The sequence below is a fragment of the Dipodomys spectabilis genome, unplaced genomic scaffold (genome assembly GCF_019054845.1).
Source record: "Dipodomys spectabilis isolate Male_0828 unplaced genomic scaffold, ASM1905484v1 ptg000365l, whole genome shotgun sequence".
Taxonomy (NCBI): Eukaryota; Metazoa; Chordata; class Mammalia; order Rodentia; family Heteromyidae; genus Dipodomys; species Dipodomys spectabilis.
This window is the reverse complement of record NW_024871042.1, coordinates 2,007,540-2,029,792: the sequence shown is the minus strand read 5'-3', so window position 1 is coordinate 2,029,792 and position 22,253 is coordinate 2,007,540. Positions and strand designations below refer to the sequence as shown.

At 37.6% G+C, this 22,253-nt stretch overlaps 1 protein-coding gene across 1 annotated transcript in view; it reads right to left on the bottom strand.

Moving 5' to 3' along the window:
- The window catches only part of Macrod2 (mono-ADP ribosylhydrolase 2), a 1,713,649-nt gene that overhangs the window by 183,697 nt on the left and 1,507,699 nt on the right, over positions 1 to 22,253 (bottom strand). The window lies entirely within an intron of this gene.

The following is a 22,253-nucleotide window of genomic DNA, read 5'->3' as shown; positions in this document are numbered from 1 at the left end:
AGAGATGAGATACAACTTAGTTGTGAAGTACTTGTCTAGCTTGCATGAGGCTCTGGGTTCTGTTAGGTTTTTAAAAAGAGGTAGCCAAGTAAGAACTGCACCACACACGTGGTATTCGGGTAAGGGATAGGTTTATTCATCGTTCCGGCTGGTACCAGGCCATCTTGGTCCTCCACACGGTGGGGAAAGGCCTGGGTAAGAGAGCTGGGAGAGCTGGGAAAGAGAGAGCTGAGAGAGAGAGAAAAGAGCTAGAAAAGAACAGAGAGAGAGCAGAGAGAGCTAGAAAAGAGCAGAGAGAGAGCAGAGAAGAGAGAGAGCAGAGAAGAATGAGAGCAGAGAGAGAGCAGAGAGAGAGAAGGGAGCTGGGAAAGAAAAGGAAAGAGCTGAGAAAAAGCTAGAAAAGCAAAGAGAGCGCCTGGGCCTGGGCTAGGCCTTATCTAGGGTATGGGTGGAGAAGGGTGTGGCCACATCAAATTCAGATGTGACCTCAGTGGATGCAGATGTGACCTCTTCCAGGTGTCCCAGTTGCCTAGGTTATACAGGTACTGGGTAGAGACTTTGCTGCGAGGAGGGTGGAGTCTGCTAGCCATCCAGGAGCAGACCTTACAGGTTCAATCCTCAGTAGCATGAACACAAAAAAATCACAAAGAATTGAGTTTTGAGAAAAGGCTGCTCATCCCAGAAATGACTAGATGGTTTGTGATCCTAGACACATTACATAAGCTCTTTGGGCCTCCTCATGCTTTACTTGTAAGATCTTTTCCATAGAATTCTGGCATTGGTTGGGCATATATAAGGTTAGAAGTAGCCAAAACATTTAAACTCATTGTTATTTTAATCATTGTCTCAATATATGTGAGTTAAAGACATTACATTTGAAAAGGCGGATAGGATGTAGGGAAAGATGAAGGAGGGATTCAAGAGGAAGAGCAAATGTTATCAGGGAAAACAAGTCATAAGCAAGGTCTTCTATATCTTAGTGAATAGCATCACTATCAAACTGGGAGCGCAACCAGAATCTGGGAAGGCATTTATGACCTATCCATTGCCTTTAATTCCTCCCATTTAATTCAGAAAGATTCATGTCTCAATTTTCTGAATTGAATCTGCTCAGTTCTACCTCAGTGAATGGTCCCCTAATCTAATCTATTATTGTTTTCTTTATAGACAACATCCTATTATTGCTTTCTTTATAAACAACCTCAGAAACCTCCCAATGGGTTTCCACTTTGCCTCTTCCTCTGTAGCAAGCTATTTGTCAAAGAAGCATTAGAAATATCTTGAAGAAAGGCAACTAAGTCCTTTGTTTTTGTTGTTTTCTTTTTTTTGGGGGGAGGGTTGTTTTTGACAGTCGTGGGGCTTGAATTCTGGACCTGGACACTGTCCCTGAGCTCTTCAGCTCAAGGCTAGAGCTCTACCACTTGAACCACAGCACCACTTCAGGTTTTCTAGTAGTTATTTTGAGATAAGACTTTCATGGATTTTCCTTCCCAGGCTGGCTGTGAACCATGATCCTCAGATCTCAGCCTCCTGAGTAGCTCACAGTGTGAGTCACCAGTGCCCAGCCACTCTTACATTCTTTAGTGAAAATATTCTATGTCTAACTGGAACAATTACAAGAATTCAAAGTGAATGTTCAGTTTTCTGTTCACTTGGTAGACATATATCTATCATGCCCCTCCCCTCTGTGTATAAGAAGATAGAAATGGGCCAAGTCTGCTGAACACTTATTAGTCCTGGTACATAATAGAATTTAAATATTACTTCTTTGTGTGTGTTTGGGTGGGTTCTAGGGCTTGAACTCAGGACCTGAGCTGCTGTATCTGAGCTTTTTCTGCTCACCACTATCACTCTATCACTGGAGCTACAGCTCCATGTCTGGCCTTTTTGGTGGTTAACTGGAGAGAAAAGTCAAATGAGCTTCTTTACAGGGAAGTGTTGAACCAGGATCTGATCCTCAGATCCCAGCCTCCTGAATAGCTAGGGTTAGAGGTGTGAGCCCCTAGCTTCTGGCTAAATATTACTTCTTAAAAATTTTACATTCAGAATGTAGATCTCTAGGAAGAGAGACTCATTTTTAAAACATAATTTTGAAAAGAGTCACTTTTGTAATAGTGCCACTCCTCTGAGCTAAGCATGCTCACATTCTCCTCTGGGTTGCAATGCATTATCTCTTTCCTTTTACTTTTATAGGGATGGCCTGGCAGTACCTAGTGATACCAGGAATAAGACTCTGGCACAAAGTGGAGAAATGCCCCCTTGCTCACTGTGGGGCCAGCTGCAACAGCTTGAGGAAAATTCATGTGACATTCTTGGTTGTATTTCTACAATAAACAGTCATAAGATTTACTTCTTTGTTTGCTGGCCAGGATGGTGCTCATGGAAGAAGCATCAGGAGAGGCGACTCCTTTGTTTTTCTCCCTTTTCTGAGTCTTTCCCTCCAGCTGGGAAAAGAATGTTCAAGATGCAAGCTGGGTAAAGATGATCATGTGTTTGTTGAACAGACATTTGTCCAGAGATTCACTTCAGTGTCACTGGCTGTGGAAGACACACAATACCCAGATGCACAGGCCCATTTTCAAGCTACTATGGGTTGGGGCTACAGAATAACCACTTATAAATTCAGGAAAGCTGAATATCTCAGTAGATAGAGCAAATATTATGAACATTTGAATGAACCACTAGAACCATCCTTAAGGGCTGAAGCATCTACTACAAAACACCTATTTGAATGTAAGCACAGTGCTCATATGTCTATAGTCCCAGCCACTGGGGAGATAGAGGTCCAGAAGATCAAGGTTAAAGGCCAGCCCAGGAAAAATGTCAATAGACTCTATCTCAATCAACAAGTCAGGTGTGGTGCTTCACACTTGTGATCTTAGCTAGTCAGAAGGCATAGGTAAGGAAGATCCTAGCCCAAGGTCAGCTCTAGATAAAAATGTGAGACCCAAATAAAGGCAAAATTAGACTGGGGTGAAGGGGTTTGTCACACATGGTAAAGTGCTTACCTAGCAAACCTAAGCCCCTGAGTTCAAATCCAAGTACCACATGCATATGTACACTTGTGCATGTGTGTGCGTGCACACACACACGCGCACGCACACACACACACACACACACTGCAAACAAAAAAACACAAATGGCATCCAAAAACCAAAACATAAAAGTCCCTGTTTGACTAAATCAAAATTCAAGAGCATCTCTAATTTAGCCGCACTGTAATCTAATACAAGGATATAATAGCTTCTTAGAGCATCAACATCAAGGTGTGTGCAAACAATTCCAGTGAGAATTTCAACAATGAGGATGGTGTTAATTCCAAATGTTCTCTGAATAATAATGTCAAGTCCCTTGGTAACTCCGGGACATCCCTGTGGGAGACTCATATTAAAGAATCAGCTTAAATGGAATTATCACCATCAGTTGCTGAGTTCTTTCTAGTAGCATGTTTCTTCTACAATTCCCCAATCCTTCCTGGCACTTTCATTTTCTTTTAACTCATAGCCCCTAACCTTTTTATATTTGATTGCATAGAATTCTCAGCACCGAGGACTGTGATACTATTACAGAAAATCAAAGTCCTTTTACGATACAGCACATGAGCTCGAAATGGTTTTCTCTCTCTCTTGTCTTCTTGATGTTCAATTTCTTCAAACCCTTCTCTTGTTTGGACATCTAATTCATCGTCTGTCTTCCCAGTCCAATATTAATAGACCAAAAAACAAGCACTTTCTTTTTTCTTAACTTCTTGCTTTTTCTTTTTTCTTTTTTACTTTTTAAAAGACTGATTCTCGCTATGTAGCCTTGGCTGGCCTTGAACTTATAATCCTTCTATCACAGCCTCCTAAGTTCTGAGATTATAGATAAGCACCAATATTACCTAGGTTTTCTACTTCTTTAGAGTCCTATGGCCTCTAAATTGCCATATAGTGATTGTCTAAGGAAAGAAGTTTTAATAACATAGATATCTGGCTTTTTAGATCAAACAGTATGGTGAATGGGAGAACTCAACCAGTGACTCTGTTCTTTTCCATCTTCTTCACTGATGATGATATTAATGGTTTTCCTAATAGCTAATTCAGTGAGCACAAAGGCTGTTCTCTGGGCTTTAGATGTAATCAATCCTTGGATTATCACATTAATGAGAGGTAGATACTGTTTTTAATTTCATCTTACAATTGAGAAAAATGAATCCAAACCAAGTAACTTCTCTACATCCAACAAAATAAAGTGACAGATAACACCCCATTCAGTAGCTGAATGACTATGACAAATTATTAAGCTTCTCGGAGCCTTTCATTATGGGTAGAGTAAATTTATGACATAATTCTTTACATATGGAGTTCAGAGCTGTCTTCCATCTCATATACAATAAAAGCAGCAGAAAATGTATACATGCTTAAGTGTTTACAAAATCCATTTATTTATTCATATATTCATTGAGCAAACATCATTTACACACATATTATTTGGAAAGCATCATACCAGATGCTTGAAATAAAGAACTAGATGCCAAAGAGTTCCCAGTTTATTAGACAACATGACTACATAATATGTGATCTTGTAGATTAGACTAAAGTAAAATGGAGTAACTTATATTCTATTTGCACCTACAAGACACAGATGTGAAACATGGGGACAGCTAATTACTTAATGTCAGGAAGGTATCAAGATTTTTGCTAGGTGACTAGAGTCATGGTTTCAGAAATCAAGACAGATGTCCATTGTATAGGAAGAGACAAAGAAGCACAAGGAAGCCTAGTGCTGTCAGGAATCTCTAAGACATTCAATAAGGCTAGACCAGAAATTACATGAAGTGGACTCATAAAAGAGATGGAGAGTTGAAACCCACAATCACAGTTAAACCATGATAAGAATTTTGGACATCTATTTTTCCTCTATGCAGAACCAGAAAACTAGGGCTCTATATCTATAGTCAGATTTGCATATTAGAAAGATCACTTTGACAGCACAGTGGAAGATCAGTTATGGGAGAGAGACAGTAAATTTAGAGTCAGAGAGAACATGTGAAAAGCTATTTCAGCCCCAGCAAGAGAATGTGAAAATGGAAATGTCCCAAGTTGGCCTCTTCACATTCCACTTGAAGATAATGTAAGAATGTCACAAATGGAATGAATATAAAGGAGAAAGCAATTGGAGCAGTTTTCCGAAATCCAGTCACTTTGACAGAATGGAGCTATTGATTACGTGTTGGTGAGAGAGGGCAGCAGGTCAGGGAAGTCTTACGTTTCTATTTTCAGCAATGAGGATCTGGTATTGCCACACACTCAGGCCAGAATATTTGAAAAGTAGATATTATGGGTGTGGTACATGGGTTAACATCTTCAAAACATCAATCTTCATTGAATTATTGGGGGCATTCAAATGGAGTTGTCAGGTCAAAGGTTCAAAGGAGGAATTTATAAATTGGATGGTTATGTGGTTTAAGGATGGTGAGTATGTGAAGAAACAGAATGCAATAGAAAAGATAGGATAACGAAGATGATCAAGGAGAGAAACCTGAGAAGAGCAGAGTCAAAGCCAGACCTGGCTGACTAGAGAGGAAACATGACCAAAAAGAACACTACTTCATGCAATTGGTCCAGATTTGCCTTATGAAGGATAAATCTTGTAGAAATGGACAAAATTCCTTCTCATATTAAAGCTGTGCACTATTGCAGTAAGAGTTTCTTCATTTTCTATTCTTTGGTGTTTCATAACTTCTGTAACTTAAAGGCATAAAAGCTGGGTTTTCTTTTTTTTTTTTAGCGGCTTTAGCCTATATCAGAGAGTAAAATTCAACCAGAGGTAGGTTCAACCAATTCTCTTGTACCTCTCCAGAAACTTTAATGCACGAATTGCTTGGATTTCAGCTTGGATTCAGCTGGAATGATGTGTATGTTATTGTAGTTTATATTATATATGATTTTATATATTAATATATGTGCATGTGAGCACATGTATGCACATATATATATATATATATATATATATATATATACTTAAGAAATGATGTTAGAGTGATATTGAGCATTTAATAAATAATTCCGAATCAAATATTTGATGTCAAAATAGAGGAACATTTGACTTCACAGTCCATTCTGCCAGCCTAGGAAAAAGTGATTACGAGGATGGCTAAGTAGTTAAGAGTCCTCACGGACACTGGAATTTGATTAAATTAGACTTGGATTCTAACTGTACTCCTTAGCTGTGTGACTTTGATCAAATTACTCATCCTCTCTGAATGCTGAGTAATGTTAACTTCACAGGATTAGTGAGATTGTAAACTAGAAAAATTTGGGGCTGGGAAGGTGGCTCAGTGGTAGAGTGCTTGCCTTGCATGCATGAGGCCCTGGGTTCAATTCCTCAGCACCACATAAGAAGAAAAAGCTGGAAGTGGCACTGTGGCTCAAGTGGTAGAGTGCTAGCCTTGGGCTGAAGAGCTGAGGAACAGAACCCAGGCCCAGAGTTCAGGCCCCATGACTGTCAAAAAAAACCTAGAAAAATTCATGCTTCACATAGGGTCTGAGTAGAGCAAACCTTTAATAAATATTAGCCAGATAAATTACAAAGCATACTTGCCAGGAGCTGTGACCCTATGTTGTAAACCTAGTTCTTCCACTAAACAACAGTGTGATTAAAATAAAATATTCCTATTCCTCTTTATCATTTCCTTATGTAGAAAATAGAAGTGCTAGAAAGAATGTGTCTTTCTAAATCATGCTTAATACCAGTGCTTTAACTTTAAGTCACATGGTATATAGAACCTCACTATAAAAACCTATGTTAAGTAGATTACTGCTTTGGGCTACTGGTCTGGTTAAAGTTGAAGAGGCCCCAAAAGTATGTATGTATGTATGCATGAATGTATGTATGTGTGTATGTATGTAGGTATGTATGCATGTACGTGTGTGTATATGTGTATGTACGCACATATGACACTGAATTCTAAAATCTTCACAAGGATGCACACTAGCAGGAAAGCTCAGAGATATTCCAAGCAGTTCCTTAAAGACTGTTGCTTTTACGGAATCTAGAGCTGAATCACAATGAGGAAAAATTTCAACGTTCATTCACAGTTAATGGACAATAGACAAACTAATCTATGCCAAGGAGGTTTCTTTTCCTCTCTACAGTCACTTCCCTTTCATGTAAGCAATGCAACACTAAGTACTCACAGTGATTGCAATCTCTTCCAAGAAAATCTTCTCTGGCACTTAAATATAATCACTACCTAGCTTAGGACATTTATGTCATCAATATACTCTCTTGTTGAGTAATCAAGCCATAAAGTTTATCTTGGCTTTGTTTTTTTTATTTTTTATTTTTTTCTCCTGTAAAATAGAAATTTGCTTTTGGAGTGCATAGGAAGCTGTTTGGAATGTCTGAAAATTTCAACACTTAAAAGCAAATGTTCTTGTCATTTAGTTGAAAAGAGACTGCTCTTACAGCTATCTGTATCAAGGGCATCCATATATTAAGAGCACATCCTCCAAGTTTGACTGTTTTCTTATGTGATTTGATTTAATGACTGCTAACGTGACACGTGACTGGTCTGGCACAAGATTAAGATGACAGGCTATGATGGATCCACAACTGAAAGAAGCCAGTACTGATGAAGAAAGAGAGCTGATATGGTGAACAACCTCCTTTAGCCAGCAGTGACACCCAGGTAGAGCATAGTGATCCTTGGGGGTAAAAGGAAAAACAAGGCTCTTCATATAGAGAACAATCTAATCACAGGGCAGAGGCTTGGTTGATAAACACCAGCCAAAATGGCAGCCCCACAGCATAAAGGGACAGGAGATCCAGGAGTTAGACACTGGAGAGTGTGTGTGAGTGTGAAGGGGGTTGGGGGGGAGCAGCGAGGAAGACTGAGGGGTATGGGAGATTAGACCACACAGACCTGGGAAATGTATGCTTCTGCCCAAAGAAGAAACTGCTATGAAGTGCTTGGGTATATGTATCCGTGTCTTCCAAATCAGAAATTCTTATGGAAATTTTTCAGTTGTTAAAAGTTGTTAATAACTTCATTCATGTCTTGAAATGCTAGGAAAATTCAAGGCAGTCTTAACACTGGCCAAATGAAAGAAATCTGCCGTTGTGCTTAAAGTTGGAGCTACCAGGCCTGGAAATCTGTGCTTGTAGGCTATATATCTGACCTCAATTCAAGTGTGAAACTCTTTTTAGTATTTTTCCATTTTTGTTGCAATTTACTCCTTTGGACCTGAGTAAGCCTAATTATCGGATTGCCCTGGCATTTAGGGGAAAACAACTTTTACTCTTATTTTTGGATTCCAAAAGAAAATTAAAAATTCCCCAAAGCTCACGAACTACAGTGGTTTGATCATACACTGTTTTCATCATCCTGATATCCTCATGGTATCTCAGCGTGAGCCCTCCAGCACCCAGCCCCTCCTCCTAGTACCTCTACATCCTATGCCCAGCTTGCTACAAGTTTCACAATCTAGCAGTCTCACAAAGTACTTGGCTCTTTCATAGGATACTTCAAAGGAGAAAGATCTACTTAAATATGAATAGGGCCACATTCAAGTGTCAACTAAATTTGCTACACTTACACAGTCATTTTGTTCTAAAATGTCTTAGGCTTAGCATTCATTCATTGTTTCATTCATTCATTCATTTATGGTTATTCTTATTTCCTATGGAAGAGGAATAGAAAGAAATTGCAGATGTTCTAATGCAAGATAATTTTCTCCTTTTTTCCCCATTGGATCTTGATTCTCTTAGCAATTCTGAGATAATGGCAATGCATCATTCAGGAGAGGAAGGACAGGATACTATCTCTCCTAGAGCTTTGCCTAGTTTTCCTGTTAAGATCTGCTAGAAAATGAAATACCCTTCCCTTCCTGCACTCCTCAGAGTACAGGAGAAAATACTTGGGATACATGGCACCTCAAAATCTTCAGCAAGTGGTCAGTAGATAGGGGAACCTCCTGGGGGAACCTTAGAGATTAAAACATAAAAACTAGGAAAATATAAATGGCACAGTACAAATGGGAAAAGAAATGAAAATAGAAATCACTGAGAGAAAACAGAGTCCCAGAGGCCCAAGGCTCTGACCACAGGGGAGCATTTTAAGACAGCAATTAGTATCATTCTCTTTGAATTGCTTCAAATCTTTACAGTCACTTTCTTATAACTTCCCTGCTTTTACATATAGATAACTTGCTCCCTTTAGGCACCGGTTAATAACCATCCATTAAAGCTTTCCCAACAAAAAGCAAGGTTCACAAGAGGCAGAAATAACTCTGTTAAGCCACAGGAAAGAGAAACAGCTGAATACTTTGACCTCCAAGGGAAGGAATTTTATTACATTAGAGAAACACAGGAAGAGAGAAAGGGAGAAAATATTTTCCTTTCAGCAGCCATGAAATCATACACATTTTACTATGTGCAAAATGTATATCACTATTGCTTTCCTTTGACATTTGACTCATTGCTCCAAGGGAGATATTAAAAACAACACAGCAGGAAGAACTAGGAAAGGAAATTAAATGGCAACTGCATCTTCCCTTCATCTTCTTTATCCTTATTTTATAATACTTTGCTTTGGGACTGATAGTGACTTGTTTTCAAGAGCAATGCTGTTCATGGCATCTATTCACTATTGTGTATTATTCATCATTTGGGGGATGTAGTCAGCACCTCTTAAAAGGATATCATTTAATAACACTTCAAAAAAAGACCTACTTTGAAGTTTATAATGCTTAGGTAATAAAACATGTGATAGAAAAACTGTATGATTCCATTAAATTGTAAATAAATCATTGTAATATACATGATCAATGGAGCTTGGACAGCTCAAATAAGTTCACAGAGAACTGATCCAGTAGATTAATTAGTAATGCAAACCTGGACCAAAATTGTGTTTTTACAAAGCGCTCTCAGAATCTTTGCCATCATCATCTTCCTTTTTCTTTGACATTTCAGAGGAAAAAGAGATGCCATAGCCCCAAAACACATCTTCGATTTGAAGCAGAATCAACTTCAGTTTTTCTATTCCTTCATTTTTAGGATTATGTTGTAAACACCAAACCATCACATTACTTTGCTTGAAAAAGAGTACGCCCTGCTTCAAAAGTTTACACCTATGGCATTCTAAAACCATACCTTGTCACTTTGGGTCAAGTGGAATCACAAAACAAAACCAATTATTTCTAGACAAGATATTCATTATTTAATCATTTGATAGGAATAAGGTTCAAAGAGCAGATGTTTCTGAAACTGTAAAAAATGGATAATAGCCCACTTGTGATTATCTAGTAGCTAGATTTACTAACTTTACACCAAAGAAAAGATTTAACTGACTATAAAGAAAGATGTTATAAAATACCACTCTAGAACATATTTGGTGTTAGAATTAAATAAGAGCCTTTGGTGTTTGGTAAATTTATCCTTCCTTAACCTTGGGAATTGGGAAGGAGGTGAGTGATGTAAGATCTTATCCCTGTGCTCTTAGGAAAATCATGTCTTCTTTCTGAGCCCCAGTTTCCTCTATACAAAGTAACACCATTGGGAGGGAGGGAGTATGGGAAGGGATGGGAAGGGGAAACAAAGAGGAAGCAACAATGCTTGATAAGAAATGTACTCATGACCTTGCCCATGTAATTGTAACTCCTCTGTACAGTATTCTCACAATAAAAAAAAAAAGTAACACCATTGGCTAGTAGCACTGAGTCAATGTTAGGCTTTCTGTATCTGAATGTTCAGTACTCTCAAAGTCAAGCCATCCACAGATGGAAAATATTTGAAAAAAAATGTGTCTCTACTGAACATTTATAGACTTATCATAGTCATTATTCCCTAAATGAGATAACAGCTGTTTATATCATATGTATATTGCATTAGGTGACAGCTAGAATTTAGAAATTATTTAAAATATACAGGAGAATGTGTATTGGTTATATGCAAATATTTCGCTTTATTTAAGAAACTTGAGCATCCCTTGATTTTGGTACACTTGGAGGATCCTGGAATCAATGCCTAGAAGATTCCAAACCACTACTGTGTTGTTAAATACTATGTAAACATTGTGACTTTCAAATAAGGTAGCAGTGTATCATACTACATATGATGTCTTCCATGTTAGGAAAGATACATACAAGGACAGGACAAATTACATGACCAAACATTAACCCCACTTGAGGTATGATGAAAATTATGCCCTTGTCAAGCACAGATGAAAGATTTAAATTTTTTCTAGATGTGTAATTACAGGACTGCATATTGGTAATGAAGACAGATTTGCGGTCAGCTGTTGGAAGTCTCCAAATTGCATTTGACCTTACAGATAGGTGCTTTTTCCCAAATGTATTTTTAAAAGTATATTGCTTTTCCAACATTTGAAAATGAAATATTTTGACATAGCATTATGAATTTCTTTCTCCTCTTCTACAAAAGCACACATTCCTCTACGAAACTGAGTCTCTGCTACCTTCTCTGGATTGAACATTCCCTGTGTTCTTCGCATCAATCCTCACTTTGAATGTTCCTCTTAAATCATTCAAGTTTTAAGCTGTATTAATATGTACTCTGATCATAAGATTTGCTTTGGCTAACATAATGTCTGCAAATGAGTGTGAGATGTGTTGTTATGGGGCAAGAGCAGGTAATGTTCTATGAAGTTTCAGCTTTCTTCAAGAAACCTCTAGATTAACACACCTGGAGCAGACCTGAGTACTTCCTTCAAGAATTTTGGCCTAGCTGGGCATTGGTGGCTCATGCCTGTAATCCTAGCTACTCCGGAGGCTGAGATCTGAGGATCTGGGACAGGAAAGTTCATGAGATTCTTACCTCCAATAAATCACTCAGAAAACCAGAAGTGGTGGAGTGGCTCAAGTGGTAGAGCGCTAGCCTTGAGCTGAAGAACTGAGGGACAGTGCTCAGGCCCACAGTTCAAGCCCCACGAAAGCAAAAAAAAAAAAAAAAAAGGAAAGCAAAGGCTGAATGACCTATACTCTCAGCTACTCTAGCAAACCTAAATTGAACAAATAAAATCATCTTGTTAAAAGCCATTACATTTTGAAATACTTTTATGTAACATTATCATGCTAATTGCTGGCTGATGAATTACTTTTAGTTTACTTTTTTCCTATCACTGTTTCTCTCTAGGAATTTGTCTTTCTTCCATTTATGTTCTTGGGGATAAGAGAATAGAAAAGCAATAATAGAATTGTAGAAATTGTAGGACTTGGAAAATCTCTGGGATGATGTAACCTAAATGCTTCATCTTTCCCCATGAAGTCCATCTTTCAGAATGAAAACCTTATTTCCTTATTCCACATGCTTTGTATCTATCACAATTCTTTCTTAGGTGTGAAAATGTTAACAAAGCAAATTTTGAACCTGCTTGAGAAAAAGCTTTTTTCTTTCTCTCTCAGTGGGCTTAAAAGGCAATGATTAAATAAGAAATTCATGGGCATAGTAAAATCTCTTCTCCAAAAAGTAAAATATATCCTTGTGTGTCTGTGCATACATGCATATTCATGTGTGTTTACCTGAGAATTTCAATAGCTTAAAGAAGATGAGCCAGCTATCAGCAAAAATGTAAATGTTTTAAAGTGTACAAATGGCACCCTCTCAAGCCTTTCAGACCTTATTTCTTACACACCATTTTTAGTATTTTCAGGTAGAAATTTTAGATTCCTTTAAGGTGTACAAGTTAAGCTCTATGAAAGAAATTCAGTATAGAGAGTGCTAGATTTTAATGACATACACTTTGTTTTTAACTTTTGTATTGCTTTCTATCTTTGGTAACTGTTTCTATATATCCACACATACATCATTTATACAATATAATATATGCCATATATACCATCTATATATATCTGTACACACCATTTATGTACCATCTATCATTTCTCTCTCTATATATTAATTTCCCATTTTCTACCTTGCTTTCTTTCAGTAAATGATTCTAATATTGCATATCTATTTCTATGATATGTTATTGTTTTATAAATAATGGCTACCTATTCTTTTTTAAAAAATATTTCATGTCAATTTAAGAGGATGGAAAGCTTGCTAACCATATGAATAGACTAATATATACGATGGGTTATAATTGTCTGTGGCAATGAATGGTTTAAAAGGACTAGCCTCTGTAGGCTCCAAACTATGATCCTCAATGTCAGCCTCCTGAGTAGCTAGGATTACAGGCATAAGCCACCAGTACCCAGTCAATGAACTTGCTTTTAAAAGTACTTAAAACAATTTTGACCATGGTAGATGCTATTTCACTGCTTATGAAATAACAAATTACTTAATTGGGGCACATGAAAGAAAAGCAAACCTGTCTTTGACTTCTGAAAAGGAATATCCTGAAGCAAAAGGGCAAGCGTTTTCCATAGAAGTCACTGGATTCTTTATTAAAGAAAGAATGCTCAGAATTTTATAGTGAAAAAGAATCCATAAACAAATGGCACTGATAGAGATGGCATATGATGGTCAGAGCGTTGTTTCTTAGAAATGAATCTCCAATTCAGAAGCATCATGAGCAATTGCCAAAAGTTACAAAAAAGACCTACACTGAAATGCTTCGGGAGGTGGGAGAGGATAAGAACTAAGAAATGAGATCTGAGAATAGTATGGTGATTCTTTTCTTTTTCTTTTTTTTGGGGGGTCTGGTTGTGGGACCTGAACTCTGGGCCTGGGCGCTGTCTCTCAGCTTTTCAGCTCAAGGCTAGCGCTCTACCACTTGAGCCACAGCCGCCACTTCTGGCTTTTTTCTTTTTGCTTATATGGTGCTGAGGAATCGAACCCAGGGCCTCATGCATGCAAGGCAAGTGCTCTACCACTGAGCCACCTTCCCAGCCCTATGGTGATTATTTTCATACTTGTGAAGGAGTAAGAGTGATATATCTTTTCTGTTTTTATTGTAAAGCTGATGTACAGAGGGGTTGGAGTGACATAAGTCAAGTATTGAGTATATTTCTTTTTGAACAGTGTCACCTCTTCTCTCGTTTTCTCCCACTTTTTTCCCTCCTGACTCTCCTTCTCCCCATGCTGTAATAGTTCATTTCCAACATAGTGTCTAGTGAGCATCACTGCTGAATTAGTTCATCCTTTGTCCTACCATTTTTGTGCTTTCCCTTCCCTCCCACAAATCACATAAACTTACATACGAGACAAAAGGTACAGAAATAAAAAACAATAAAAGGGGGAAACAGAAAAAGAAAAAGAATAAAAAAAAATTAAATAAAATACCTGTGGAAAGCAGAACTTAGAAAGTAGAAAAACCTCCCATGCTCCTGGATTGGAAGAATCAACATCGTGAAAATGGCAATACTTCCCAAGGGTTTCTACAAATTCAATGCAATACCTATCAATATTCCAAACTCATTCTTCAAGGAAATAGAAGAGGGCATCCAAAAATTCATATGGAACAATAAAAGATCCTGATTAGCAAAAACCAGAAAGAACAGTGCCGGAGGAATATAAATACCAAATTTCAAACTCTACTACAAAGCCGTAGTAATCAAAACAGCTTGGTACTGGCACAAGAACAGACCTCAGGACCAATGGAATAGAATTGAAAACCCAGATGAATGAACCCACAGACCTATAGTCACCTAATCTTCGATAAGGGAGCTAAAAAAATAGAATGGAAGAAAGACAGTCTCTTCAGTAAATAGTGCTGGCAAAATTGGTTAATCACCTGTAGAACACTAAAGCTAGATCCTTATACATCACCCTGCACCAGACTCCACTCCAAATGGATCAAAGACCTTGGAGTCACAGCAGACACCCTGAAAACATTTAGGATGGAATAGGAGAACCTTAGGTCTCTTTGGCCCAGGCTGAAATTTTCTTAATAGAGACCCGGAAACACAAGAAATCAAAGAAAGGTTGGACAAATGGGATTGCATGAAATTGCAGAGCTTCTGCACGGCAAAGGACATAGCTAGCAAGATCAATAGAAAGCCCACGTATTGGGAGAAGATCTTCACAAAGGATAAGGGTCTTATATCTAAAATATACTTGGAACTCAAAAAATTAAATTCTCCAACAACAAATCCTCAAAAAAATAACTGCCAGATAAATAAGTGGGCTAAAGACTTAAAAAGAAATTTCTGTGAAGAGGATATAAGTATGGTCAATAGACACATGAAGAAATGCTCAACCTCTCTAGCCATAAAAGGAATGCAAATCAAAACAACATTGAGATTCCACCTCATCCCAGTTAGAATGGCTATAATCAAGAACTCTAATAATAACAGATGCTGGAGGGGATGTGGACAGAAGGGAACCCTACTGCATTGTTGGTGGGAGTGTAAACTTGTTCAACCACTTTGGAAAGTAGTATGGATGTTCCTCAAAAGACTCTACATAGAGCTCCCCTATGACCTAGCAATCCCACTTTTGGACATTACCCAAATGGTCACAAACAAGACCATACTAAAGCTACCAGCACAACTATGTTTATTGCAGCATTATTTACCATAGGTAAGATGGAACCAATCCAGATGTCCTCAGTAGATGAATGGCTCAAGAAAATGTGGTATATATACACAATGGAATTCTATGCCTCCATCAGGAAGAATGACATTGCCCCATTTGTTAGGAAGTGGAAAAACTTGGAAAAAATTATATTTAGTGAAGTAAGCTAGTCCCAAAGAAACATAAGTTCCATGTTTCTCTTATTTTCAATAATTAGTGTATGTCTGGGACAAGCAGAAAAAGTCAGATAAGTTGATGTTAAGTGAAATGAATCCCAAGATAGGGACATAAGTGGTTTTTTTCTTTCTTGCTATTGTTTCTAATGTATTTATAAGGTACCATGTGAATTTTTGTTGCTTTGTATTTCCCTCCTCCTTCATATAACCCCTGTTTTCACTGTATTTGATGTAGATATAATTTGGGGAGCAGAAGGGAAAAAAAACAAATTGTTTAAATAGTGATACAGGTGGACCCTTTGCAACAATGAGATGCACAAGATGCTATGTTGAAAAATGAACTTTCCAATTTAGGCAAGGGTGAGGGTGTGGAGGGAGGGGGCAGTGTAGTTGAGGAGGTGGGAGGGAAGGGATGGTAGGGGAAAATCAAAGGAGGAGGCAACAATGCTTGATAAGAAATGTACTCATTACCTTGCTCGTGTGATTATAACCCCTCTGGACAGTATTTTCACAATAAAAACTTATTAAAAATCTTTTGTTTCCATATCTTGGAGTTCATTTTGAGAAGCATCATTTTATATGATCATATGCACATACATATTGAGCCCTTGTGATCCTCTCCTAAGAATATCCTCCTTTGATCTCACTGTGTGAATGTTTAGAGTCCTGTTTAATTTACCATGTCCAAGTGTAATTTTTTTGTCTTTTACTAATGATTGGGTTTTCTTGTAGATTTATAAGCACATCCCAATTATTACAAACGAGGGAAACCATGCAGCCTATGTTTCTTTCTGGCTTACTGATACTGTATTTTCTATTTCTCTTTCTTCCTTTCTCCCTAAGTTAGTAGTGCTCACTGTCTTTTCTCTTTCTCTTTTCTCTCTTCATTTTGTCTGTGAAGAATATTTTAATGGTTCCATGAAAAGATGTCCAATGGTATGTGCATTTGAATTTTACCTACTTTCTGAGTAGTTTGGTTATACATCACCTCCACATTAAGAGAAATTATGTTAAATATGAACATATCTACTTATCAATCTCCTATATATCAAATACATGTATACTTACATTTATAATATGTCTATCTTGATATATGTTTCTCTTTGTTGTAAACATTTTCATATAATTTCATTTTCATGTTTTATAAAATTGTTTTTTCTCTCTTCCTTTAACACAAGAAACATACATATATGAAAATACCATATAGTAAGTCATCAAACGCAGAACAGAGTGAAAACTAAAAACTTTTACCATCAAAATCAGTATCATCATAGTGTATGCCACTTTCTATTTATTTACATCCTTTACAATATTCAGGGTTCTCAGTAGAGAGTATTTCTGTAATACAAGTGAGCTCACCTACCATAAGTCATAAATAGAGTCTTCAGTATAATACGGAAGTCACATTTTTCTATAAGTAAGCATTTGGTAGGCAAGTGAAGCCAGAAGAGCAAGAGTAGAATTATAAATTTGAGCATCAAAGAGCATAACCCTGAGCCCAATATTTCAAATAGCAGTTTTTTTTGCTTGTGTTATAAGTTAATAATTAAATGCTAGCAATTAAACACAGAATTCTTTTGATTTTTCTTTCCCTTCTTTTGGTGGCAGTACTAGGATTTGAACTAAGTACTAGGATTTGAACTCAGGGCTATGTGTTTATTAGGCAGCTACTTTACCACTTCAACCATGCCCCCAGCTCTTTTTTCCTTTTTTAAATTTTGTTTTATTGTAAAGATGCTGTACAGAGGGATTACAGTTACACGGGTAAGGTAATGAGTACATTTCTTATTGAACATTGTTACCTCTTCCTTTGTTTTTCTCCAACTATCCCTGCTTTTTCTGATTCAATTTGTTTTTTGGGGGTAGAATCTTGCTTTATTTTCCTTTTGTCGGTCATGGGGCTTGAACTCTGGGCCTGAGGGCTGTCTCTCAGCTCTTCAGCTCAAGGCTAATGCTCTACCACTTGAGCTACAATGCCACTTCCAGTTTTTTCTGGTGATGTATTGGAGATAAGAGTTTCATGGACTTTCCTGCCCAGGCTGGTTTTGAACCATGATCTTCAGATCTCAGCCTCCTGAGTAGCTAGGATTACAGGCATGAGCCACCAGCACCTGGTGGATCTTCCTTTGATTGAGCCTGGCCTCAGAACTTGATCAGATCATGCTAACTATCCCTCCAAAGTGGCTGGGATTAGAAATGTAAGCGCATGCCTTTGGATATTCTTTCTTGAGATTTACTGTCAACTGCTAAATGGATGGGAGGTGACACTGGAATGAAAGCTAAAGGCAAGAGCTTATAGTTGACAACGAAGGGCTACATTAGATAGGGAAGCCAAAGGAGAGTGCTTTGAGAAGCTGGCTTTTGAGGAAACCTGGAAAAAGTGAGAACAAGGCAGCAAAGATATAGTGGAGGGAGGGTATTCAAGGCAGTGATAACAGAGATGACGAGTCCAAGGGTGAGAGGTCAGAGTCATGGGCCATTTGGGGAATAGAAGGGAAACTGGTTTGGGAACACTAAGCAATGCAGAAAGCAGATGGAGAGAACATTGTAGAGATTAGCAGGGACTGAATCATAAAGGTCAGTGTAGGCTGAAATGAGAAATTTAGAATTTATTCAGAAGGTGCAAAGAAACCATTGGTAGAGTTCTTAGCAAAGAAGCACTATAATCTTATTTGTGTCTACGACCTCACTTGGAAGGTTTTGTAAGAACCAAATGTTAAGGGTAAGAGTCAAACCAGGTAAAATCATCAGGAAGATGACAGTAATTGTGAACCAAGGTGGTAGCATAAGAAAATATATTTTCCTTATAAAGCTGATAGGGCTGGCACCTGGATTGGAGATGAAATATAGAGGAAAGAAAAGAACTGGAAGATGATCCCTAGTTTGAGTCTGAGTAACAGGTGTTAGACAGTTATGATCATGTGGAAAATTCCAGAATATTTTTTTTTTTTGGTCGGTCCTGGGGCTTGAACTCTGGGCCTGGGCGCTGTCCCTCAGCTCTTCAGCCCAAGGCAAGCACTCTACCACTTGAGCCACAGAGCCACTTCCAGTTTTCTAGTGGTTTATTGGAGATAGGAGTCTCACAGTCTTTCCTGCCTGGGCTGGCTTTGAACCGCGATCCTCAGATCTCAGCCTCCTGAGTAGCTAGTATTACACGCGTGAGCCACCAGCGCCCGGCAGGAAAATTTCAGTAAAACATGTTTGGTAGAAGAGAGCTCAAGAGTTCTCTTTAGATAGTTAATTTTAAGGTAACTCTGGGACATTTATGTGGGAAATTACGAATTTCACAGTTGCACTGAATGGATAAACACAAATCAAATAATGGTTCTTTATAAGAGTCAACTAGGAATTGCTAATGATTCGATGAGTTTTTTTCAATAAGATCAGAACAACAGAAAAAAAGTCCACATAAGATTGCAGATACAAGAGAACTTCAAAATAGAACACAAGTACTAGATTGTATCCGACTGGATTGCTAATTTAATGAGGCAGAAATGGCAGATGGTGTTTCCTGATGTAGACAGCCTTCTCTTAATCAAGCATTTCTTTTCTAGGGAATATTACAGCTTTGTTTGAATTGGTTGGCCACTTCCAGAGAAAGAACACCCTGTACATTCCCCACAAACCACTCAGGAAGAAGTATATATTCTGGGGAGAAACTCTGGAATTCTGCAACTATAGATGCAACTCTTTAATATGCTATTTAAATTATGCAAATATAGGTAAATGGAGCTCTAATTAATAAAATGTTTATTCCGCCTTCACTTAGATACTGGAAAGTTAAGCTGTGTTTCACAGATTTCCTATTGTGTAAATTGTACAGAACATTTACAATTTTATTCTTGCATTATGACTTTTGCAAATATTTAAAATTAGTTCATTGGTTACAAAAAAACAGCATTGGCATACATTGGTTTTTGTTTATTTGGAATAACTGACCTCAATCCAATTTATTTAAATTAGGTTAACATGAAGCATGTCAGGTAGAACCCTGAGACTACATTATTCAAGATATTTTCTATCAAAATTAAGGCAGTTATTCATAGTCTAAGAATCTAAGTCTGGATAGTGTCAAATCTTCATTTCAAGGGCCAGATAGGTCAATATATAAAAATACCATGTAATAAGGAACTCTATTTTTTCTAATCATAGTCTGAGAACAGCTTCAAATGTCTTGTGACATGTTTGTGCATAGATATGTATGGAGAAGATTCTATGTTTGTGCCCACTTTTATCCCTTTTTGTATTTTGACTTTACTATTTTATAACATCAAGTGACATGGCACCACTAGATAGCACACTCTGACATGGCAAAGTTACATTCCAAACCTCAATTACTCATCACTGCTGAAGTTGTTCAAAGTCACAAACCAGCTCAGGTAACACTGTAGCTGAGTGCAACCAGGGCAGAATTAGGTGGAAGAGCTTTGAACTGTCACTGCCCTGTGGGGTCAGAGGCCTCCCTCTTACTGAAATATGTCAGCCATGCACACAGTGTCAGTTATAGAGTATAATTCATCAAAGACCAAAACTAGAGCCAAGCAGCTAAGTTTTCCTAACATATCCCAGTGACTTTTTTTTTTAATTTTATTTTATTTGAGAACATACTGTACAGAGGGGTTACAATTACATGGGCAGGATAATGCATACATTTCTTACCAAGCATTGCAGCCTTCTCCTTTGTTTACCCTTCACCTCCCTTCTCAGCCTCCCCCCTCCCCCCCACCCAATCATACCCCCCTCCCCCCCCCACACCGACATTGTAAAGCTGGTTTTGACATGACATTTTGTACTTCTCATTGTTGCAACATCCCAGTGACTTTTTAATGGGGTGAACTAAAAGGAAAATAGAATAGTTACAGCTTATTTAAAAGAAAAAAAAATTCTGAAACACCTTTACCTCTGGTAATAATGAATTCATTCTTTTCCTTACCAAATATTTATCTTGGAAGTATCTACCAAGACTCTGAACTCAATCTGGTATGCATATATGTTGTGTATGTCCCCTATATCCTTTCAATTGGCACACACACTTTTAAAATACACCTGAAAGAGGGTCTCATGATAGTTAATATCACCCCAATCTTGGGCAGCAGTGCTCATTAATGAATTAATTAATGTTGGGTTGTCTAAGTTTATTAAATCAAGTTTTCAGGGCAAATTTGACCCACCTTCCTCCCACCAATGTGTCTTCTCATAGCTATGGCAGGGCCCAAAAGGACAGGCCAGACAGCAGAGCTAATGGAAGCATGATGTGAGGGCTCCTAGCAGAACTGAGAGCTTGGCTTCATTCTTTTGGCCAGAGCTAATCAGTCAACCAAACCTAAGTTCAAAGCAGATGGAGGAAATGGACTGTTTCTCCAATGGGAAGAATTCCAGTGCCACCTAGCAAAGGGGATTAATATAGGAAGATTTATTCATCATCAGTAATCCTTTCAATTTGGAGAAATAACAATAGCATAAGGTAATAAATCATGGATTAGAGGGAAGATAAAGCTGAATTCAAATCCTTACTAGTTCTGGTCCTTGAGCAATCAATGCAACCATCCTTGTGATTATTTCTTCCACAAGTAAAATGGAAATAACACTGGCTTGTAAGATTTCTGCTATTGAAAAGCCTATCTTTTGAACACTGATTAGTCCATAGTATTCTTTTAAAGGTAATGACAGGTACTATCAATGTTGTCATTTTTATTATTGTTACCACAATTATTGTTATAATTATTCAAACCTAGAAAGAGAGGTCCTTTTTTCTGACAGTCAAAGTTGTCACGTACAATTTCACCCCAATTTATGCTTCTAGATATAAATTCTGCCACTTCTGCTCACAAGAAAGAGCCAAACCCAATAAAAATTATAGGCCTAGGCCTTCCTACATCATTCCTGGCTCACATAACTCTTGAAAGGAGAATTTCTGAAAAGTAAAGATACTATGTTAGCTGGGAAATTTGAAATGCATTTTAGAATAATAAATACAGAAAGGGAAATCTGAAGTCACTCTTAGGGAAAAATGAGTTGCTTTATTTTTGGAGTTGTTTGTGATAACACTAAAAAAATAGGTTGTTTAGAAAGGTGGAATGGATTGCCAAGACTAGAATGCATTCTAGGTAGCAGTATTCTCACTTTCTCTGGGTCGGTTCTGCTTCCTGACAAAAGCTACCGCACTGTAGCCCCAATCCTGTGTCTTTTCTGTTTCCTATTCAGTGACATTCCTGAGGTTCTCTTGGTAGTTACCTATAAAAATATGTGGATATCTTCATGACATCTTCTTGAGTCAGCTCAAATAGGCCTCAAAACAGACATGTCAGACAACTGAAGCTATTTTTGCTTATCTTCATGTGCAGTAAATTAATTTTCTTAATTATCTAGGTAGATAAATAATTCCTTTATAGAGGGTGGATTTGAATGGTAACAAGGATAGGTCATAAAAAAGGATAGGTCATAAAAATTCATAATTTTTAAAATCTAAATGACTATACATAATAAACCATGCTATGAACACTTACTACAGCATGTGGAGAAAGAGTTTAAAAATGTCAGGCTTCATTTAAACTCAGTTTTCTGAATTTGCTGAGTTTTCTCCTCTTCTTTGGTAATATTCATTTGAAAATTTAA